The following is a 22297-nucleotide window of genomic DNA, read 5'->3' as shown; positions in this document are numbered from 1 at the left end:
ATGGTATGTATTTTGCCAACCTCTGAAGCCTGAAAAGTAGATCCGCACAGGCTTGACATGAGGCCAACTTTGCAGTAGACCTGGAGATGAACTGGTCTGCTCTGAAATCTCAGTTACCAGTTTAATGGTGTCCACCACAGAGTGTAATTTACTTTCTGACTTTGAGAACATTCAGACATGCAATTGCTCATTTTATTATAGCCGGTAAGATAGCTGTAACCGGTAAGATAGGTCAGTGGGTTGAGTGCTCGCTGCTGCGATGTGATTGTGATCCACAGGTTCGAATCCTGGCAAGGCCAACTCGGCCTTTCATCCTTCTGAGGTTGATAAATGAGTACCAACACAGGTTGGGTGATAATGTATGTATATTTGTTCTACATGAAGCGCTTAAGCGTAAGTGCTGTATAATAACACATCATTATCATTTGGCCTTGGAAGTCTGCTTGCATTTACAGTAATTTGGTAATATGGGCCTATACGCACTGTTATTAACGATACATATGGTGATCCATTCTTGTATGAAATGTAGATTACATTACAGTGATATTGTAACGATATTTTTCGTAGTGTACTTGGGAACAATGCTATGTGATGTCACTTCCTGTTTTGTCAAGGGGTGAAAGGTTGTGTTCAATCACTTCCCGTGATGTCAATTTGGGGTGGGGACAAATGACATCACTTCCTGTGATCTCAGAGGTCAAGGGGCGCCCGCTACCGCAGGCATTTTGGTGAAATGACGTCCCTGCCTGATCGGTGCTTGTCACAGCTGCAGGCATTAAGAAACCTGTGATTACTCTCTTTCCGGGGCCAGCAAGTGTGACACTAGAATAAAGCTACAAGGGGCGTTCACTGTTCCTGGGATTCTTAAACCCGCTTTGCAAAACATTCCAATAAAATACACTTGAAATGGCATTATTGCCTACTCTATCGTGAGAAGTTTAGGATGCGCTGAAACGCCCCCGGGACCCCTCTTTCCCAGTGCCACAGTGGTTGACAGTACTGCAACCCCCGCAATGGGATTTTGACGGTAGTTGCCATTATAGTGTTCAGGGTTAGGGTCGAGCCCTCCTTGTGCTTTTGACAGTAGTGTAGTTGTCATTGGAGTGTTTGGGTGTAGGGCACGGCCCCATTGGGCTTTTGACGGTAGTGTAGTTGCCATTGGAGTGTTCGAGGATAAAGTAGGCCCCCTTGGGCTTTTGACAGTAGTGTAGTTGCCACTGGAGTGTTTAGGGGTTAGGTAGGCCCCCCATTGGGCTTTTGACAGTAGTGTAGTTGTCCTTGGAGTGTTCAGGGGTAGGGCACGGCCCCCTTGGGCTTTTGACAGTAGTTGTCCTTGGATTGTTCGGCGGTAGGGCACCGCCCCCTTGGGCTTTTGACGGTAGTTGCCATTATAGTGTTTGTGAGTAGGGCACGGCCCTCTTGGGCTTTTGACGGCAGTGTAGTTGCCATTGGAGTGTTCGGGGGCAGGGCCCCTTTAGGCTTTTGACAGTAGTTGTCATTGGAGTGTTCGGGAGTAGGGCAGGGCCCCCTTGGGCTTTTGGCGGTAGTTGTCCTTGGAGTGTTCGGGGGTAGGGCACCACCCCCTTGGGCTTTTGACGGTAGTTGCCATTATAGTGTTTGGGGGTAGGGCACGGCCCTCTTGGGCTTTTGACGGTAGTGTAGTTGCCATTGGAGTGTTCGGGGGCAGGGCCCCTTTAGGCTTTTGACAGTAGTTGTCATTGGAGTGTTAGGGAGTAGGGCAGGACCCCCTTGGGCTTTTGATGGTGCTTGCCATTGGGGTGGTTGGTGCAGTGCAAGGCCTCCTTGAGGTTTTGATGGTGCTTGCCATTGGAGTGTTCGAGGGTGTAGTCCAGGGCCACCTTGGGCTCTTGCCGGTGATTGGCATTGGGGTGGTTGTGTAGAGGAGCCGTTGCATGCCTCTGCAGGAAATCCCGCCCCCCTACTTCCAGTATGTTGGAAGCCTGAGATTGTGCAATGCTTAACTTAGCAGTTGTGATCATACCACGGCAAGTATTCGAAGGAAGGTACCCACTGAGACAGCCCTATTGAATGTATCCACGAAGAGACGATAATCTGAGGGAGGAACTCCCTGAAGGAATATGAAAAGGAGCAAAAGGAGGAGCTGGTGACATCACAAAAGACGAGCGTGATGCCCTGAGAATACTGGCTAAAGAGAATGCATGTATCTTACAGAAACTGATGACAAAGTTAAGAATTGAGTAAACTTTCATATACGAAAAGAAGATTGCACGTGCGTGAAGCATTGCAGAAAATGCAAGCCGTTCAATAACTGTACAGATGCTGTAACGCAAGTAGATTAAGTAATCTTCGAAGCTGGCTTTATGTAGTGAATAGACTGCAGGCGAAGCCGCCATTGTATAGAAGCTGGACATCGGTGTCATTAATTTAGTTAGGCAGGACCCATGGAGAGGAAAGGCCGAGAACTGTGTTGCAGCAAGAATAATTTGAAATCGTGGACACAAATGGCGAGGCTGTCTGGCCTGGTGTCAAAGCTAATGCAGCCAAGACTGGTTATCTATTCTTGAAGGCAGTGAACGTGAGAAGCTGAATCATCCCTTGTTAAGACGCAAAGAAAGAACACCAAGCGTGCCAAGGGTTATTCATTTAACACATTTAAATGCTGCAAAATGGACCAAATCGTGGTCTCCTGTCACGTGAACCAAGGATGGAAATAGAGTTGAGCGTGGAATTCTAGAACAACGATAGTGAGTGCTCGCACTCCCATATATTCTCACTGACAAGAATACTTTGCAAGGCCAAGTTCAAAGACAATCTTCATGGCAGAAGGCATGGGTGATGAGAGGTGTTGGGCTAATTGGGCGAGGAGATAAAGTCAAGTCCACCTCCTGGCACCCGGGTCTGAGCTTACGTGCTGCTAAGTGAACCGGATGTTCCAGACGTGGCACGAGCGTGCCAACCAATTATAGAGGGCCGTATAGGGAAGGGCCTTATAGTTTGAGAGCCAATGATATACCGCGTACTTAATAGTTTTGAAGATGACATGTTTTAGAGGTAGGCATAAGTTGTCCACTTGACAGTAGATAGCCAATCACAATCCCAGCCCTTATAGAAAGTATACTTAGATGTTCCCCTTGAACGTATGACAATCCCTCGTAGGTCTTATTTGCCACGTAGTATGACATCACGTCTGATGTATTTTCTGCATATAAGGATGTTTTTATGAGAAATGCACTGAGAGCTCGAGCAAACGTCCATTATGTCCATTGTAGCTCTCTGTTTTAGATAATGACTAATCCCCCACACTAACGTGAGATGGGGGTTTAGATTCTATTAAAGACAAGGAGGCGATTATTATGCATTACAATCTTTACTCTGAAACCACAGCAGCAAAGAAAAAACTTTTACAAACAAAAAAGTTTCAACAACAGAACTAGATAAAGTTCAATGTCAATGCATGGGGAACTCCCCAAACCATCATGGAGGATAGGTCATACCCTGCAGGGGACCAATGAGCAGGGACCCTCCTTTATATATGTCCATTACTCTAACGCCAACCCCTCTTTCTGCAGCTGACTTGCACCAGACGCCCAATGGAACGGTTGAACTGCGTAGCGCAGAGAAAAAGGATCCAGCGAAACCGGAGATCTCAACCTTTCCGCAGCCTGAAGCAATGAAGAAGTTCTTCTGGATAGGACTTCTCACCCGAAATCACGCACTCCAGAACTTGTAACTGCGATCCACACTCCTGAGCAGAACCTCAACTCGTACCTGTAAGAACAACAAGCAAGAAGGGTGGGTGGTTGGGAAGAACAACAAACCAAAGAATGTTCTCACTTGAACCACCTGTGTACATGCGTATCACAATTGTCATATCATATCATATCATATCCAGGGTGGGTGGGAGGGATAATAATCGCCTCCTTGTCTTTAATAGAATCTAAACCCCCATCTCACGTTAGTGTGGGGGATTAGTCATTCTATGACAAGACAGGAGGCTCATATTATGCAAGTTCAAAGCCCTTGCATCTCATTAGTAAGTACAAAATGATCCAATATAATAGATAATATAATAAAATTAAAGGAAAGGTAACATTTTTTAAATGCTTTCATTAAATCAATCTGTTGACCAATCAGAGAATTGCCCAAGACTAGGTTGCCCGAAAAGCTGTCTTATAAGGCAAAGTCAAATCCACTGCAAGAAAAACAGGAATGTGCCAAATCCAGCGTTCCTTACAGGCCACCAAAACCAACTGGTTAAAAGAGGGGAAAACATTGAACAAAGTTTTCCTATACTAATAGGTTAGGACAAAACCATCTGAAATAAACACCTATGTTGTTCAATCAAATATTCAAAACACTTAAATTCGTACCATTTTTGGGGACCTAGAAAGCAAACCAATGAAAACAAACACCTAGCTCTCCTGGAGATAAAGAAAAGTACCCCATAGGGGTGAAAGTCTTATAGGTTCCATCCCATGCATTAAAGGAAGATATCGCATTAGAAACAGGGCATGTCACAGAACTACACTGGGGAACCAAGAGGGAAAGACAAATCTTCAAAAGGGTAAAATGGGAGTAAAAAATCATTTTTATAAATTTTGTAATAGGACAATCCATCCTGAGCGGAGCTGAAAAGCAATAGAATTAATCTACAATTGTCTTCAGACATATGTGTATACTAAGGAGGGAAGTCTTCTGGAGGCAGAAGCAGAATGGAAGAGAGGGCCCCACCTGAGAAGCTAAACCCGTCAAACCGCCAACACGGAGACCCTCAGACCTCCCGAACTCTTGAAGAAGGACTCTGCTACCATGACAAAAGGCAGATATTATAAACCTGATCCTTAAGAGGCCAAACTTGGCAAGAAGAAAAAATGTATCCGACATCCAATCACTACCATTATAGTGATATCTAAACTCCTTTGTAGGTATGCCCGGTGCTTGAACCTTGATCCCTCCTCCCTGGTGATAAATCCCCTAGCGGATCAAAAGTAACTGAAGGAGGACACCAAATTTCCAAAATCTTAGCAAGACTCTAAACTGCAAAGAACTGATCACTAAATGGTTAAACTGAAGGTGTAGACCAGAAGAGGTCTAACCTATATTTCAGCCAATTTGCAGATCTTTGAAGCTCACAGCACCCTGAGCTGGCACCTTACTGCAAACAAACTCTTGTGAAAACCCCAAAGGTCCACCTACCATGCAGGTGACTATGATAATCAAGTCATCAACCAAATATATATCCCAGCACTCTGGTAATCGTAGCGGCAGACACCGTCTGAAAGTTAATGTATAGACTCTGGAACGCATCGTGATAGAGGGTCATAACGTGGATGGGGGATAGTATCACTCCCAGACCCCTCTATCCCACCAAGGGATATTGAGCCTTCCCAAAAGAGGAGAAACCTCCCCCACTTATCCAAAGGAAAAACCTTGCAATCCAGAAAGAAAACTACCCTGAGGACCACATTAAAGCCCCGCTTTACACCGTTAAGAGAAATAAATACCCACTAGCGCCTCTAACCAATCCCCTGACTGGACAGACTCCAGTTAACTTATTGAAATACCAGAGATTAGCACAAAGGAAAGTAACAGACGGGAGGGAAATGCTCAGTGCGAGTCTGCACTGGTCACCCGCCAGAACTCCTGTAAAAAGGAAAAAACTGAAACCATTGGATACTCCCAGAGGTGTAATATTATGATGCAATCTCCCCCAAGGATGGCAGGAAAACTGAAACCATTGGATACTCCCAGAGGCGTAATATTATGATGCAATCTCCCCCAAGGATGGCAGGAAGGGGAATGAGGGGGAAAGAACTCTGGATAATTATCAATGCCCTGTAAATGCAAGGTTGAGAAGAAATCTGGGACCACTGTCCCCTCAAACCCTGAGGTCTGAGTCACTGTATTCATGTGAGGCTGACTGGCCACTAAGGGAATCAGGGGAAGGAAAAACTAAGCACATTGTCCATAGCAAAACAGTACTTATACAGTACTACGAACCCTCAGGTATATGAGTGGTGCTTAACACTACTACGAGCGTTGTGTGGTGTGAGGTGTTCACTTATCGATCTCAGCTGGATAAAAGACTGATGTAGACCTTTCCAAAATTAGGAACCTGTATCAGAACGGTCAGCACGGATATGAAAACAGCACTCTAAAGAGGTTAAGCAACGCTCATGAGGGTACAGAAGCCTGCGTGTACTCCTCGAGCAGAGGAGAAGTTGCAACACACTGTTAGACGGTTAGCTGAACCATAGGCCAAGCTTTGGGAGGAAAAACATGAGGCAGGCGCCAGCAAGTTATTATTTGGCAACTCGTCTAACTGATACCATCAAGTGTTTCCAAACACTCCATCCAAGTAAAACATGGTTGCTCAACTTGTCATGTAAAAAACTGAACGGTTACCCTCGAGCTGACCCTGTCTCCACCAGAAACCAAAAGAATAAGGAATGTCCAATGGGACAAAAGTAGGGGAGAACAAACGTCCCCACTAAAGAGAGCCTTAAGCCCTACAGACCTCAATAGAGGCATAACGCATCATCTTTATTCTTCCTCATGTTGAGAGAAAATACTGTAGCTTAATCAGCACTGGTATTGGGTGGAGCAATTGAGGTCGGGAATCAAAACCTAAGGAAAGGACTGAGTTGTCCTGAAACTAACTAAGGTAAAGGGTGACAGAATTTTTAACTAAAAGATGAATGATAACACCAGATAGATGGTTAGAGAGGAAGGTACAACCCCATATGGGTCTGTTTACAACCACTTCCACACTCTTTTCTTTAAAGCACTTAATAAATAAAGAATATATAATATATGAAATATATATAAAATATCCAAAGAAGAGGGGTTACGCCCTCACAGGGGACCGAATCCCCGGGCCTTATATAAGCTGATACTCACTGAGCTTTCTGGGCCACTGACAATTCTGAAAAAACGCAAATGTGTTCCAGTCAACACTTAAACATATTGTTTATCAAAGCGTACACTGAGCAAGTGCACCTCAACTGCTCACCCCAGCAGGGTGAGGCAACCAATAGTACACGAGGGAGCATCTCGCAGTAGGAACAAGGCGAAGCCTGAAACCGAGCAGGTTACTGCACGCCTACAAGACCAAACAATGGCGTCAGCCATATGCAGCACCTAAACAAAGCTGCCGACCTTAAGGAAGGAATACACTGAGCAAGTGCACCTCCAACTGCTCGCCCGAGCAGGGCGTGATAATCAGCAGTACTCGAGGGGGTAACCTCGCATTAGAACTCAGGCAGAGCCTGAAACCGAGCAGGTTATGGTGCATGCCAGTTAAGGTAATTATCCAAGTTGCCCACTTTAAGGGAGGAAACACTGAGCAAGTGTACCTCAACTGCTCACCCTAGCAGGGTGTGGACACAGCCGTATACGAGGGGACCCCTCGCAGAAACCCCAGGCAACCTTGCCACCGAGCAGGTGACTGCACCTTTCCAGGGAAGATAACCCAAACAAAAGAAAACTGTCAAGTTGAAGGTAGGATACACTGAGCAAGTGCACCTCCAACTGCTCGCCCGAGCAGGGTGTGATAATCAGCAGTACACGAGGAGGTAACCTCGCAATAGAATCAGGCTGAACCTGAAACCGAACTTATGGCACCTACAGTGAAGGCAAAGCACATAACTTAAGAAATAAGTAAATGAATAAATAAACAAAGAAAATAAAATATAACTGCAGACTGGCAGTGCATCGGGCTCTTGCGCTGGATGGTCAGACTTTGACCTAACAAACCCACAGTCTATCAGTAAACATTCTTTCTTTCCAGCACTAAAGGTAAGGAAATGTGTTGTGTCACCAGGGATACGAAATTACAAACATTTAACAAAACCACATTTTTACTATTAAAATGTTTGTGCTATAATCTTTCTGAAGAAGTCATGAACCAACCAAATGCCCATTAGGAAATCCCTGCTCAACTGAGCAAAAAAGGTGACAATCAAATACCTCCACTGTAAAATACAATTATTTAAAATATAACAATTAAAATATCTAATCTTAAAATATACAAATAAACATGCGGTCTTCCTGCATGGGAGACCTGCAGCTCTATATTTGAGCTAACTTGGCTCAGTACTGAAACAGAGGCTTTTGTTACAAACATAAGCCACAGGGGCAGGCCGAACCCAAAGCCTGCAGCACCTGGAATCCCCAGGTGACCATAAATCTGTCAAGGGGCACGAATTCAAACAGGCGAAATGAAGAGGGAACAGTGTAAACAACACTGCTCTCGCGCACGCCGGGAGCGAGTTGATTAATGCACTAGAAACACCTGAGTTTACAAGCGCGAGAAATTTTTAAAGAAGAAATAAATTAGAGAGCTCCCTCGAACTCACAACCTCATGGACTGTAGTCCGAAATTCAACCATTGCACCACTGCTTCAGCTGAAACAGGAAGTATGAGCATAATACATATTTTCTTTTTGAAAGACACCAAAATGAAACCAACGGCCGCACGCGGCTATCCAGATACATTGTATCAAATACACAAATTCCTTTATAATAAAAGGTAATTAACACATATTTACCATATAAATAATATATGTCATATTCAAACTAATAAAGCCTACTACTGACAAACAATGTAAGACACAACTGAAAGGGGTGACTTAGCTCTGTGGTGTCAGCAGCAAAGAAAGAGGGGTTGGCGTTAGAGTAATGGACATATATAAAGGAGGGTCCCTGCTCATTGGTCCCCTGCAGGGTATGACCTATCCTCCATGATGGTTTGGGGAGTTCCCCATGCATTGACATTGAACTTTATCTAGTTCTGTTGTTGAAACTTTTTTGTTTGTAAAAGTTTTTTCTTTGCTGCTGTGGTTTCAGAGTAAAGATTGTAATGCATAATATGAGCCTCCTGTCTTGTCATAGAATTGTTAATAAAACAGTACCTTTGCCATCTTCCTGAGTTGGTTGGATTATTTGGCGTGGGAATTATTCTGCATCCCCATCTATTGCATGCACAAAACCCAAAGTGCCATATGCTCAGTTGGGTGCAGTGCAAGACCCCCTTGGGCTTTTGATGGTGGTTGCTGTTGCATTGGTTGGGTGCTTACAGTGCAAGGCCCCCTTGGTTCTCGATGATCGTTACCATTGGGGTGGTTGGTGCAGTGAAGACCCCCTTGGGCTTTTGATGGTGGTTGCCATTGGGATGATTGTGTGTAGACAAGGCAAGGCCCCCTTGGGTCTTGACGATCGTGTAGAGGTACAGTCAGACATCCTTACTCCAAGCTCCGCCCCTATGTTGCCTATATGTTGGGAACCAGAGATGACGACATGTGCAGTCCCAGTCAGTATACCAATACCGCAGAGAACCTTTGAGACAAGATATCCATTGAGGAAACCCTACCTAAATGCACAGAGACATAGTATTCTTTTGGATGAAGTACCAGAAGAAATGTGCATTTGAACAAAGAAAGGAGCCTGATGACGTCACATGCAATAGGATTAGATAGAAATGGAACAATATTCTCCTAAAGTTGAAGAACAGATGGTAAAATGAGCAACATTTCGGGCTCGAGATGTAGATGCTCATGCTACAGAAACGCTGCAGAATATGTTCAGCGTTTGCACGTGTACAGTTGCTGCAACGCAAGTAGGGAAAAGTATTCATAAGGCTGGCTACATAGTGAATTAGATTGCGGCGATGCGCCAATGCATATACATAGCGATATATATAACCTGGAGGATTCCACAAAGCACTTTAGCATGCCTGAAACTTCATGAACAAGAAAACGACTTTCAAATGAGTGGCGCAGTTGGAAATTACTGATGGCAAGGCAAGTTTCAGAGAAGATGGGGCTGGCCCAGAACCAAGCAGATAAGACCACCGTGAAACTGATGCCTATCAAGAAGGCTACAACGAATGCGAGAAAGAAACACGCTTCTGTTTGAAGCAGCATGAAAAAACACTAAAGGTTTCTACAGTTCATCATTTTATAGGATTAAATGCTGCAAAAAGCTCAAAAAGAATGGTCTTCAAGTCACACGGGTGAGATCGAAACAGCTTGGCTCAGGCTGTGCCGAAACTAAAAGATAGAGTGAAGCTATAGTCTATTTCCCAGACGAAGTCAACAGTTACAAGGCCAAGTTCAAAAGCCTAATTGTCTGATAGACTGAAGGAGTGTTGATGGATAGTAGGTTAATTGGTGGGGAGGCATGATCACGCCGAGGTTCGATGCACCTGGTATGGTAGCCTGCGTGCTGCTAGCGTGTGGAAGATTCTAGAGGAGTACAAGGGTGCCACACCAATCATAGTGGGCCGTGTAATGAAGAGCCCTATAGTTTGAAGAACCAATTCATCGTTGTGTATTTAGTGACGACAATGATGACAGATATTGGGGGTGGGTGTTGATGCCCACCTGACTTAGGTACCCAATCATAACCAGTGGCTATATAGAACGTATACGTAGATGTTCACTGAGAGCCAACCACAGGTACTCATACGTTTTGTAGCTTGCCACATAGTATGTCGTCAGCAGTGACATATTTTTGTTATAAAAGAGCTGTTTCGAGATCGAGCTGTGCAGCGTCGGATGATGCCCGTTGTACTCCCTGTTTTAGATCATTAATATTAAAACAGAAAATCACTTAGCCAAACTTCCTGAGTCATTTTGATTATTGATGTTTGAGTAACTTCTGAATCCCCATCCGCCTCTGAGTATTGCTACCTCATATTAAAGGGCTCTTAGGAGTAAGAGTTCAATCGTTACCATTGGAGCGGTTTGTGCAGTGCAAGGCCTCTTTGGGCTCTTGCCGTCGGTTACCATTGGGGCGGTTGGTGCAGTGCAAGGCCCCCTTGGGCTTTTGATGGTAGTTGCCATAGAGGTTGTTGGTGCAGTGCAAGGCCCCCTTTGGCTTTTGATGGTGTTTGCCATTGGGCAGTTGGTGCAGTGCTAGCCCCCCCCCCCTTGGGCTTTTAATGGTAGTTGCCATTGGGGCGGTTGGTGCAGTGCAAGGCCCCCATGGGCTTTAGATGGTGTTTGCCATTGGGGTGGTTGGCGTAGTGCAGGACCGATTGGGCTCTTGCCGGTGGTTGCCCATGGGGTGGTTGGTGCAGTGCAAGGCACCCTTGGGCTCTTGCCATGTGTTGCCATTGGGGTGGTTGGTGTAGTGCAGGGCCCCCTTGGGGTTCTGATGGTGGTTGACATTGGGGTGGTTGGTGTAGTGTAGTGCAGGGCCCCCTTGGGCTTTTGATGGTGGTTGCCATTGGGGCAGTTGGTGCAGGTATAGGCCTCTCTCCCACTATACAGGACTGTCGAATCTGGGTGTAGCCCCCATCTCTGCTTGATATAGGCTGCTACTTGCTACATTATGAAAGTTAGGCCCACCGGTATAGGCATCGCTATTCTAAAACTGGACATATATTTCCCCAGCCGAGCAAGCTGCAGCCTATGGTACGTATATCTCACACCACTAGCGTGGACACAGGACGCAGGCACGGCCAAGCATCCATGCATGATAGAACACGCCTATGGCTAAGCACATCCGGCCTAGTGCACACATAGCTGCCCAGACTGAAACACCTGACGTACCTCAACACCTCTGCCACTAGCATACAGCGACCACCACCCGAAAGGAACCCGGTATAGCTGGCCTCACATAGACTCTCTCAACAATAGCGAACTATCTCTAACCCTCACCAGCACCCAGCCGTGTGTCTCACCTCTCTTGGGCTGCTTAGTCGAGCCTTGCCAGTTACCAAAGTCCCAGAACAGCAACATGCTCACACGCATCCCCTAAGCTACCCCCCCTAGGATTTCCATCCATATTGACTACGGTCACCAAGGGCGTTCAACCAAGGAAAAAGCGCATTGAGGCCAGACAAGTGGGGAAAGAGCGCTATATAAATAACAAAATACAATACAATACAATACAGTACAAGGCCCCTTGGGCTTTTGTTGGTGGTTGCCATTGGGGCGTTTGGTGCAGTGCAAGGCCCCCTTGGGCTTTTGTTGGTGGTTGCTATTGGGGTGGATGGTGCAATTGAAGGCCCTCTCAGGCTTTTGTTGGTGGTTGCCATTGGGGCGGCTGGTGCAGTGCAAGGCCCCCTTGGGGTGTTGCCATTGGGGTGTATGGTGCAGTGCAAGGCCCCCTTGGGCTTCTGTTGGTGGTTGCTGTTGGGGCGGCTGGTGCAGTGCAAGGCCCCCTTGGGGTCTTGCTGGTGGTTGCCATTGGGGTGGCAGCCACTGGCTAGTGCAGTGCAGGGCCCCCTTGGGCTCTTCCCAGTGGTTGCCATTGGGGCGGCTGGTGCAGTGAAAGGCCTCCTTGGGCTTTTGATGGTGGTTGCTATTGGGGTGGTTGATGTCGTGTAGTGCAGGGCCCCCTTGGGCTTTGATGGTGGTTGCCATTGGGGTGGTTGGTGTAGTGCAGGGCCCCCTTGGGCTTTTGTTGGTGGTTGCCATTGGGGTGGCTGACACTGGCTGGTGCAGTGCAAGGCCTCCTTGGGCTTTTGATGGTGGTTGCTATTGGGGTGGTTGATGTCGTGTAGTGCAGGGCCCCCTTGGGCTTTGATGGTGGTTGCCATTGGGGTGGTTGGTGTAGTGCAGGACCCCCTTGGGCTTTTGATGGTGGTTGCCATTGGGACGGCTGGTGCAATGCAAGGCCCCCTTGGGCTTTTGTTGGTGGTTGCCATTGGGGTGGCTGACACTAGCTGGTGCAGTGCAAGGCCCCCTTGGGCTTTTGTTGGTGGTTGTTATTGGGGTGGCTGACACTGGCTGGTGCAGTGCAAGGCCCCCTTGGGCTTTTGTTGGTGGTTGCCATTGGGGTGGCTGCCACTAGCTGGTGCAGTGCAAGGCCCCCTTGGGCTTTTGTTGGTGGTTGTTATTGGGGTGGCTGACACTGGCTGGTGCAGTGCAAGGCCCCCTTGGGCTTTTGTTGCTGGTTGCCATTGGGGTGGCTGCCACTAGCTGGTGCAGTGCAAGGCCCCCTTGGGCTTTTGATGGTGGTTGCTATTGGGGTGGTTGGGTGGAGACAGTGCAAGGCTTCCTTGGGCTTCTGGTGGTGGTTGCCATTGGGGTGGCTGATGTCGTGTAGTGCAGGGCCCCCTTGGGCTTTTGATGGTGGTTGCCATTGGGGTGGTTGGTGTAGTGCAGGACCCCCTTGGGCTTTTGATGGTGGTTGCCATTGGGACGGCTGGTGCAATGCAAGGCCCCCTTGGGCTTTTGTTGGTGGTTGCCATTGGGGTGGCTGACACTGGCTGGTGCAGTGCAAGCCCCCCTTGGGCTCTCGTCGCTTGTCAACGCTGGGGCCCCTCGATGATGTCGCTGCATGGATGCCCCCATGTGGCGTTGGGCAGCTGCCTGCGTCAGCAGCGGTGTCTGGGTTCCGAGTGTTTGAACTTCGGGTGCATCCCCGCGTGTTTGCTAGCTCAGAGGCCGGCCGGGACAGGAAGGAAGTGGCTGTCTCGGTGCTGCTGGAATGCGGCCTTCCTCTCCCGCCTGCCCCACTCCTGCAGCAGCAGCTGCTCCCACTGGATTCTGGGGAAACATTGGCCGCCTTGCATCTGGCCTGGCCCGGCCTCTTGGCGCCAGCGAGGCCTGCTCTCGCCGGGGCCTGGCCGGGGCCTCGCTGTTGCGTAAAGGCTGTCCTTCCTCAGAGCGTCGTGTCTGCGCTGGAGCTGGAGCTGTCGGGGCCCGGCCCTGACCTTTTCTCTTCCTGTCGCTTCCTTTGTTGCTTTAAGCTCTTTAAGTTGCCGTTTCCATCCTGGTGGGGGCTGTGGTGGGGGCCCAGCTGTCTCCTGGAGCGGGTGACAGTCTCCCAGACGGCCTCGGCTTCCCTTGGATCTCCCTCTGCAGGAGAGTGGGCGCCCTCTGTGCCCGCCGCGACCCCCACTCAACATAGAGCAACGCTCCGTTCAGCCTGGCACAGCTGCGCTCATGCTCCCCTCCGGGAGAGGGCAAGCATCTGCTGCTGCCCTGCAACCATGATGCCCTCCTCTTACCCTGCTCGATTACCTGCCACCATGATGCCCTCCCGTTACCCTGCTCGATGCCCTGCCACCATGATGCCCTCCTGTTACCCTGCTCGATGCCCTACCACCATGATTCCCTCCCATTACCCTGCTCGATGCCCTGCCACCATGCTGCCCTCCCATTACCCTGTGCTATGCACTGCCACCATGATGCCCTCCCGTTACCCTGCTCGATGCCCTGCCACCATGATGCCCTCCCATACCCTGCTGCTGCCCTGCCACCATGATGCCCTCCCGTTACCCTGCTCGATGCCCTGCCACCATGATGCCCTCCCATACCCTGCTGCTGCCCTGCCACCATGATGCCCTCCCATTACCCTGCTCGATGCCCTGCCACCATGATGCCCTTGCATACCCTGCTCGATGCCCTGCCACCATGCTGCCCTCCCATTACCCTGCTCAATGCCCTGCCACCATGATGCCCTCCTGTTACCCTGCTCGATGCCCTGCCACCATAATGCCCTTGCATACCCTGCTCGATGCCCTGCCACCATGATGCCCTCCCATAAACTGCTGCTGCCCTGCCACCATGATGCCCTCCCATACCCTGCTGCTGCCCTGCAACCATGATGCCCTCCTCTTACCCTGCTCGATTACCTGCCACCATGATGCCCTCCCGTTACCCTGCTCGATGCCCTGCCACCATGATGCCCTCCTGTTACCCTGCTCGATGCCCTACCACCATGATTCCCTCCCATTACCCTGCTCGATGCCCTACCACCATGATGCCCTCCCATACCCTGCTGCTGCCCTGCCACCATGATGCCCTCCCATACCCAGCTCGATGCCCTGCCACCATGATGCCCCCCCGTTACCCTGCTGCTCCCCTGCCACCATGATGCCCTCCCGTTACCCTGCTCGATACCCTGCCACCATGATGCCCTTGCATACCCTGCTCGATGCCCTGCCACCATGATGCCCTCCCGTTACCCTGCTCGATGCCCTGCCACCATGATACCCTTGCATACCCTGCTCAATGCCCTGCCACCATGATGCCCTTGCATACCCTGCTGCTGCCCTGCCACCATGATGCCCTCCCATACCCAGCTCGATGCCCTGCCACCATGATGCCCTTGCATACCCTGCTGCTCCCCTGCCACCATGATGGCCTCCCGTTACCCTGCTCGATGCCCTGCCACCATGATGCCCCCCCATACCCTGCTGCTGCCATGCCACCATGATGCCCTCCCGTTACCCTGCTCGATGCCCTGCCACCATAATGCCCTTGCATACCCTGCTCGATGCCCTGCCACCATGATGCCCTCCCATACCCTGCTGCTGCCCTGCCACCATGATGCCCTCCCATACCATGCTGCTGCCCTGCAACCATGATGCCCTCCTCTTACCCTGCTCGATTACCTGCCACCATGATGCCCCCCCGTTACCCTGCTTGATGCCCTGCCACCATGATGCCCTCCCATACCCTGCTGCTGCCCTGCCACCATGATGCCCTCCCGTTACCCTGCTCGATGCCCTGCCACCATGATGCCCTCCCGTTACCCTGCTTGATGCTCTGCCACCATGTTGCCCTGCCACCATGTTGCCCTCCCTTTACCCTGCTCGATGCCCTGCCACCATACTGCCCTCCCATTACCCTGCTCGATGCCATGCCACCATGATGCCCTCCAATACCCTGCTGCTGCCCTGCCACCATGATGCCCTCCCATACTCTGCTGCTGCCCTGCCACCATGCTGCCCTCCCGTTACCCTGCTCGATGCCCTGCCACCATGATGCCCTCCCGTTACCCTGCTCGATGCCCTGCCACCATGTTGCCCCCCCGTTACCCTGCTCGATGCCCTGCCACCATGATGCCCTCCCATACGCTGCTGCTGCCCTGCCACCATGCTGCCCTCCCATTACCCTGCTCAATGCCCTGCCACCATGATGCCCTCCTGTTACCCTGCTCGATGCCCTGCCACCATAATGCCCTTGCATAACCTGCTCGATGCCCTGCCACCATGATGCCCTCCCATACCCTGCTGCTGCCCTGCCACCATGATGCCCTCCCATTACCCTGCTCGATGCCCTGCCACCATGATGCCCTCCCATGCCCTGCTGCTGCCCTGCAACCATGATGCCCTCCTCTTACCCTGCTCGATTACCTGCCACCATGATGCCCTCCCATTACACTGCTCGATGCCCTGCCACCATGATGCCCTCCCATACCCAGCTCGATGCCCTGCCACCATGATACCCCCCCATACCCTGCTGCTGCCCTGCCACCATGATGCCGTCCCATACCCTGCTCGATGCCATGCCACCATGATGCCCTCCCGTTACCCTGCTCGATGCCCTGCCACCATGATGCCCTTGCATACCCTGCTGCTGCCCTGCAACCATGATGCCCTCCCGTTACCCTGCTCAATGCCCTGCCACCATGATGCCCTCCTGTTACCCTGCTGCTGCCCTGCCACCATGCTGCCCTCCCGTTACCCTGCTCAATGCCCTGCCACCATGATGCCCTCCTGTTACCCTGCTCGATGCCCTACCACCATGATTCCCTCCCATTACCCTGCTTGATGCCCTGCCACCATGATGCCCTTGCATACCCTGCTCGATGCCCTGCCACCATGATGCCCTCCCGTTACCCTGCTGCTGCCCTGCCACCATGCTGCCCTCCCGTTACCCTGCTCAATGCCCTGCCACCATGATACCCCCCCATACCCTGCTGCTGCCATGCCACCATGATGCCCTCCCGTTACCCTGCTCGATGCCCTGCCACCATGATGCCCTTGCATACCCTGCTCGATGCCCTACCACCATGATTCCCTCCCATTACCCTGCTTGATGCCCTGCCACCATGATGCCCTCCCATACCCTGCTGCTGCCCTGCCACCATGATGCCCTCCCGTTACCCTGCTCGATGCCCTGCCACCATGATGCCCTCCCATACCCTGCTGCTGCCCTGCCACCATGATGCCCTCCTCTTACCCTGCTCGATGCCCTGTCACCATGATGCCCTCCCGTTACCCTGCTTGATGCTCTGCCACCATGATGCCCTGCCACCATGTTGCCCTCCCGTTACCCTGCTCGATGCCCTGCCACCATGATGCCCTCCCATTACCCTGCTCGATGCCATGCCACCATGATGCCCTCCAATACCCTGCTGCTGCCCTGCCACCATGATGCCCTCCCATACCCTGCTGCTGCCCTGCCACCATGCTGCCCTCCCATTACCCTGCTCGATGCCCTGCCACCATGATGCCCTCCCGTTACCCTGCTCGATGCCCTGCCACCATGTTGCCCTCCCGTTACCCTGCTCGATGCCCTGCCACCATGATGCCCTCCCATACGCTGCTGCTGCCCTGCCACCATGCTGCCCTCCCATTACCCTGCTCAATGCCCTGCCACCATGATGCCCTCCTGTTACCCTGCTCGATGCCCTGCCACCATAATGCCCTTGCATACCCTGCTCGATGCCCTGCCACCATGATGCCCTCCCATACCCTGCTGCTGCCCTGCCACCATGATGCCCTCCCATTACCCTGCTCGATGCCCTGCCACCATGATGCCCTCCCATACCCTGCTGCTGCCCTGCAACCATGATGCCCTCCTATTACCCTGCTCGATTACCTGACACCATGATGCCCTCCCATTACACTGCTCGATGCCCTGCCACCATGATGCCCTCCCATACCCAGCTCGATGCCCTGCCACCATGATACCCCCCCATACCCTGCTGCTGCCCTGCCACCATGATGCCGTCCCATACCCTGCTCGATGCCATGCCACCATGATGCCCTCCCGTTACCCTGCTCGATGCCCTACCACCATGATTCCCTCCCATTACCCTGCTTGATGCCCTGCCACCATGATGCCCTACCATACCCTGCTGCTGCCCTGCCACCATGATGCCCTCCCGTTACCCTGCCACCATGATGCCCTCCCATACCCTGCTGCTGCCCTGCCACCATGATGCCCTCCTCTTACCCTGCTCGATGCCCTGCCACCATGATGCCCTCCTCTTACCCTGCTCGATGCCCTGCCACCATGATGCCCTCCCGTTACCCTGCTTGATGCCCTGCCACCATGATGCCCTCCCATACCCAGCTCGATGCCCTGCCACCATGATGCCCCCCCGTTACCCTGCTGCTCCCCTGCCACCATGATGCCCTCCCGTTACCCTGCTCGATACCCTGCCACCATGATGCCCTTGCATACCCTGCTCGATGCCCTGCCACCATGATGCCCTCCCGTTACCCTGCTCGATGCCCTGCCACCATGATACCCTTGCATACCCTGCTCAATGCCCTGCCACCATGATGCCCTTGCATACCCTGCTGCTGCCCTGCCACCATGATGCCCTCCCATACCCAGCTCGATGCCCTGCCACCATGATGCCCTTGCATACCCTGCTGCTCCCCTGCCACCATGATGGCCTCCCGTTACCCTGCTCGATGCCCTGCCACCATGATGCCCCCCCATACCCTGCTGCTGCCATGCCACCATGATGCCCTCCCGTTACCCTGCTCGATGCCCTGCCACCATAATGCCCTTGCATACCCTGCTCGATGCCCTGCCACCATGATGCCCTCCCATACCCTGCTGCTGCCCTGCCACCATGATGCCCTCCCATACCATGCTGCTGCCCTGCAACCATGATGCCCTCCTCTTACCCTGCTCGATTACCTGCCACCATGATGCCCCCCCGTTACCCTGCTTGATGCCCTGCCACCATGATGCCCTCCCATACCCTGCTGCTGCCCTGCCACCATGATGCCCTCCCGTTACCCTGCTCGATGCCCTGCCACCATGATGCCCTCCCGTTACCCTGCTTGATGCTCTGCCACCATGTTGCCCTGCCACCATGTTGCCCTCCCTTTACCCTGCTCGATGCCCTGCCACCATACTGCCCTCCCATTACCCTGCTCGATGCCATGCCACCATGATGCCCTCCAATACCCTGCTGCTGCCCTGCCACCATGATGCCCTCCCATACTCTGCTGCTGCCCTGCCACCATGCTGCCCTCCCGTTACCCTGCTCGATGCCCTGCCACCATGATGCCCTCCCGTTACCCTGCTCGATGCCCTGCCACCATGTTGCCCCCCCGTTACCCTGCTCGATGCCCTGCCACCATGATGCCCTCCCATACGCTGCTGCTGCCCTGCCACCATGCTGCCCTCCCATTACCCTGCTCAATGCCCTGCCACCATGATGCCCTCCTGTTACCCTGCTCGATGCCCTGCCACCATAATGCCCTTGCATAACCTGCTCGATGCCCTGCCACCATGATGCCCTCCCATACCCTGCTGCTGCCCTGCCACCATGATGCCCTCCCATTACCCTGCTCGATGCCCTGCCACCATGATGCCCTCCCATGCCCTGCTGCTGCCCTGCAACCATGATGCCCTCCTCTTACCCTGCTCGATTACCTGCCACCATGATGCCCTCCCATTACACTGCTCGATGCCCTGCCACCATGATGCCCTCCCATACCCAGCTCGATGCCCTGCCACCATGATACCCCCCCATACCCTGCTGCTGCCCTGCCACCATGATGCCGTCCCATACCCTGCTCAATGCCCTGCCACCATGATGCCCTCCTGTTACCCTGCTCGATGCCCTACCACCATGATTCCCTCCCATTACCCTGCTTGATGCCCTGCCACCATGATGCCCTCCCATACCCTGCTGCTGCCCTGCCACCATGATGCCCTCCCGTTACCCTGCTCGATGCCCTGCCACCATGATGCCCTCCCGTTACCCTGCTCGATGCCCTGCCACCATGATGCCCTCCTCTTACCCTGCTCGATGCCCTGTCACCATGATGCCCTCCCGTTACCCTGCTTGATGCTCTGCCACCATGATGCCCTGCCACCATGTTGCCCTCCCGTTACCCTGCTCGATGCCCTGCCACCATGATGCCCTCCCATTACCCTGCTCGATGCCATGCCACCATGATGCCCTCCAATACCCTGCTGCTGCCCTGCCACCATGATGCCCTCCCATACCCTGCTGCTGCCCTGCCACCATGCTGCCCTCCCATTACCCTGCTCGATGCCCTGCCACCATGATGCCCTCCCGTTACCCTGCTCGATGCCCTGCCACCATGTTGCCCTCCCGTTACCCTGCTCGATGCCCTGCCACCATGATGCCCTCCCATACGCTGCTGCTGCCCTGCCACCATGCTGCCCTCCCATTACCCTGCTCAATGCCCTGCCACCATGATGCCCTCCTGTTACCCTGCTCGATGCCCTGCCACCATAATGCCCTTGCATACCCTGCTCGATGCCCTGCCACCATGATGCCCTCCCATACCCTGCTGCTGCCCTGCCACCATGATGCCCTCCCATTACCCTGCTCGATGCCCTGCCACCATGATGCCCTCCCATACCCTGCTGCTGCCCTGCAACCATGATGCCCTCCTATTACCCTGCTCGATTACCTGACACCATGATGCCCTCCCGTTACCCTGCTCGATGCCCTACCACCATGATTCCCTCCCATTACCCTGCTTGATGCCCTGCCACCATGATGCCCTACCATACCCTGCTGCTGCCCTGCCACCATGATGCCCTCCCGTTACCCTGCCACCATGATGCCCTCCCATACCCTGCTGCTGCCCTGCCACCATGATGCCCTCCTCTTACCCTGCTCGATGCCCTGCCACCATGATGCCCTCCTCTTACCCTGCTCGATGCCCTGCCACCATGATGCCCTCCCGTTACCCTGCTCGATGCCCTGCCACCATGATGCCCTCCTGTTACCCTGCTCGATGCCCTGCCACCATGTGGCCCTCCCATTACCCTGCTCGATGCCCTGCCACCATGCTGCCCTCCCATTACCCTGTGCTATGCACTGCCACCATGATGCCCTTGCATACCTAGCTCGATGCCCTGCCACCATGATGCCCTCCAGTTAACCTGCTGCTGCCCTGCCCGCATGATACCCTCCCATTACCCTGCTGCTGCCCTGCCACCATGATTCCCTCCCACTACCCTGCTTGTTGCCCTGCCACCATGATGCCCTCCTGTTAAGATGGATTTCTGAACTCTGACCTGGTGGGCAGAGGTTCAGGAGGCCAGGCTAGTTTCTTGGAACAGGGTAACCTTCTGGACAAGCCAGACCAAGCACGGTAGCTTGGCGGTGGTCAAGACTAGGGGCCTCATTACAAGTATGGAGGTAGCCATGCCGCTAAAAGTGGCATGGCTACCCCCATACCGGGTACCAGGTCCGGGTTCCTGGAATGGGGAAATACTGGGCCATTCCGACCTTGGAGGGACCAGTATTTCCCCATTCAAGGAACCTGGACCCGGTACATCCCCATTCCCATTTGAGCCCCCATAGGGCTCAATTGGAATGGGGAGGATGCTAACAACGGGCCCATTAATGACCGGCCTGTTGTTAGTTAGCATCCTGGTCTGCTCGTTGGACCCGCTAAGGATGCCTGGTTTACGGGCCCCACGAGCAGACCTCGTAATGAGGCGGGGGGTTAACGGCGCCGGCAGCTCTACCGGCACCATTAACCCTCTACCACCAGGGTCGTTATGAGGCCCTAGGTCTTAGGAGGGGTGAGGATGACTGAAAGACCTCAATGAGCACACAGAGTAAAGGACACTTACAAATCACTCCCAGTCAGGTGTAGATATATTAAAAAATACATATACATTTATTTCAATGCCTTTGAGTTTCAACACACAAATCAAATCACAGTAATACTATTAAGCCAACACAGAGAAGGCTTATTTGCAGGTTTTGTTGAAGGTGCCGAGAATAGTTGTTCCCACTATTCCAATGGGTCAAAGGGTCTTCGCAGACCTTCTAGGATGACCAGATGCAGATGGGTCCCACGGGACGACAGCGGGCTCAGGGTACCAAACCTTCCAGCGGGTCACCAGCGGTTCATCGACTCGGCTTCTTAGTTTCAGGATACTTGGATCCTATCCTTCGTTCAGTGAGAACTCCACAGATCGACATGGTATCATTGTTTGGGTCCTTCTCTTATCCAGAATCTCCTTCGCTCCAAAACGAAGACGACCCAATGGGAGATAAGATCACATACAGGCATAACATATGTGGACCAATCACGGACCATGGTGGTCCCAGGCATTCATAGCACTCCAGACTCTCTGGCACCCACGATGTGTATTGGAACCAGATGTTCCAGCCCACATCCTGGAGGCACACACACAAGGCATGCAGAAGTCCGCGAAAGCTTGACCTGGGGAAGGTGAAGGGGCAAGATGGCCAAAAGACAGGACAAAGAACCTTGTGGCATGGCCATTCTGGAGCTAGGCCACCTATTCATGCCAAACGCGGTAATCGCAGTTTACCTGGCAGGAAAGGATTACAAATATACAAAATGATAAGCTGCCACCAG

The 22297-nt window shown here is 52.4% G+C and overlaps 1 long non-coding RNA gene across 1 annotated transcript; it reads right to left on the bottom strand.

The window, feature by feature from the left end:
- Positions 1–3330: 3330 nt before the first annotated feature.
- On the bottom strand, positions 3331–8630 carry LOC138471497 (uncharacterized). Its single transcript, XR_011268455.1, has 2 exons — positions 8532–8630; positions 3331–3750 (listed from the first exon to the last, which is right to left on the bottom strand). It is a non-coding gene; the product is annotated as an uncharacterized lncRNA (long non-coding RNA).
- Between the last annotated feature and the right edge of the window lie 13667 nt (positions 8631–22297).

This window comes from Ambystoma mexicanum, chromosome 8, assembly GCF_040938575.1.
Source record: "Ambystoma mexicanum isolate Mex_15411 chromosome 8, UKY_AmexF1_1, whole genome shotgun sequence".
In the NCBI taxonomy this organism is placed as follows: Eukaryota; Metazoa; Chordata; class Amphibia; order Caudata; family Ambystomatidae; genus Ambystoma; species Ambystoma mexicanum.
Note: the sequence above shows the minus strand (reverse complement) of the source record. Positions and strands in the feature narration are given on the sequence as shown.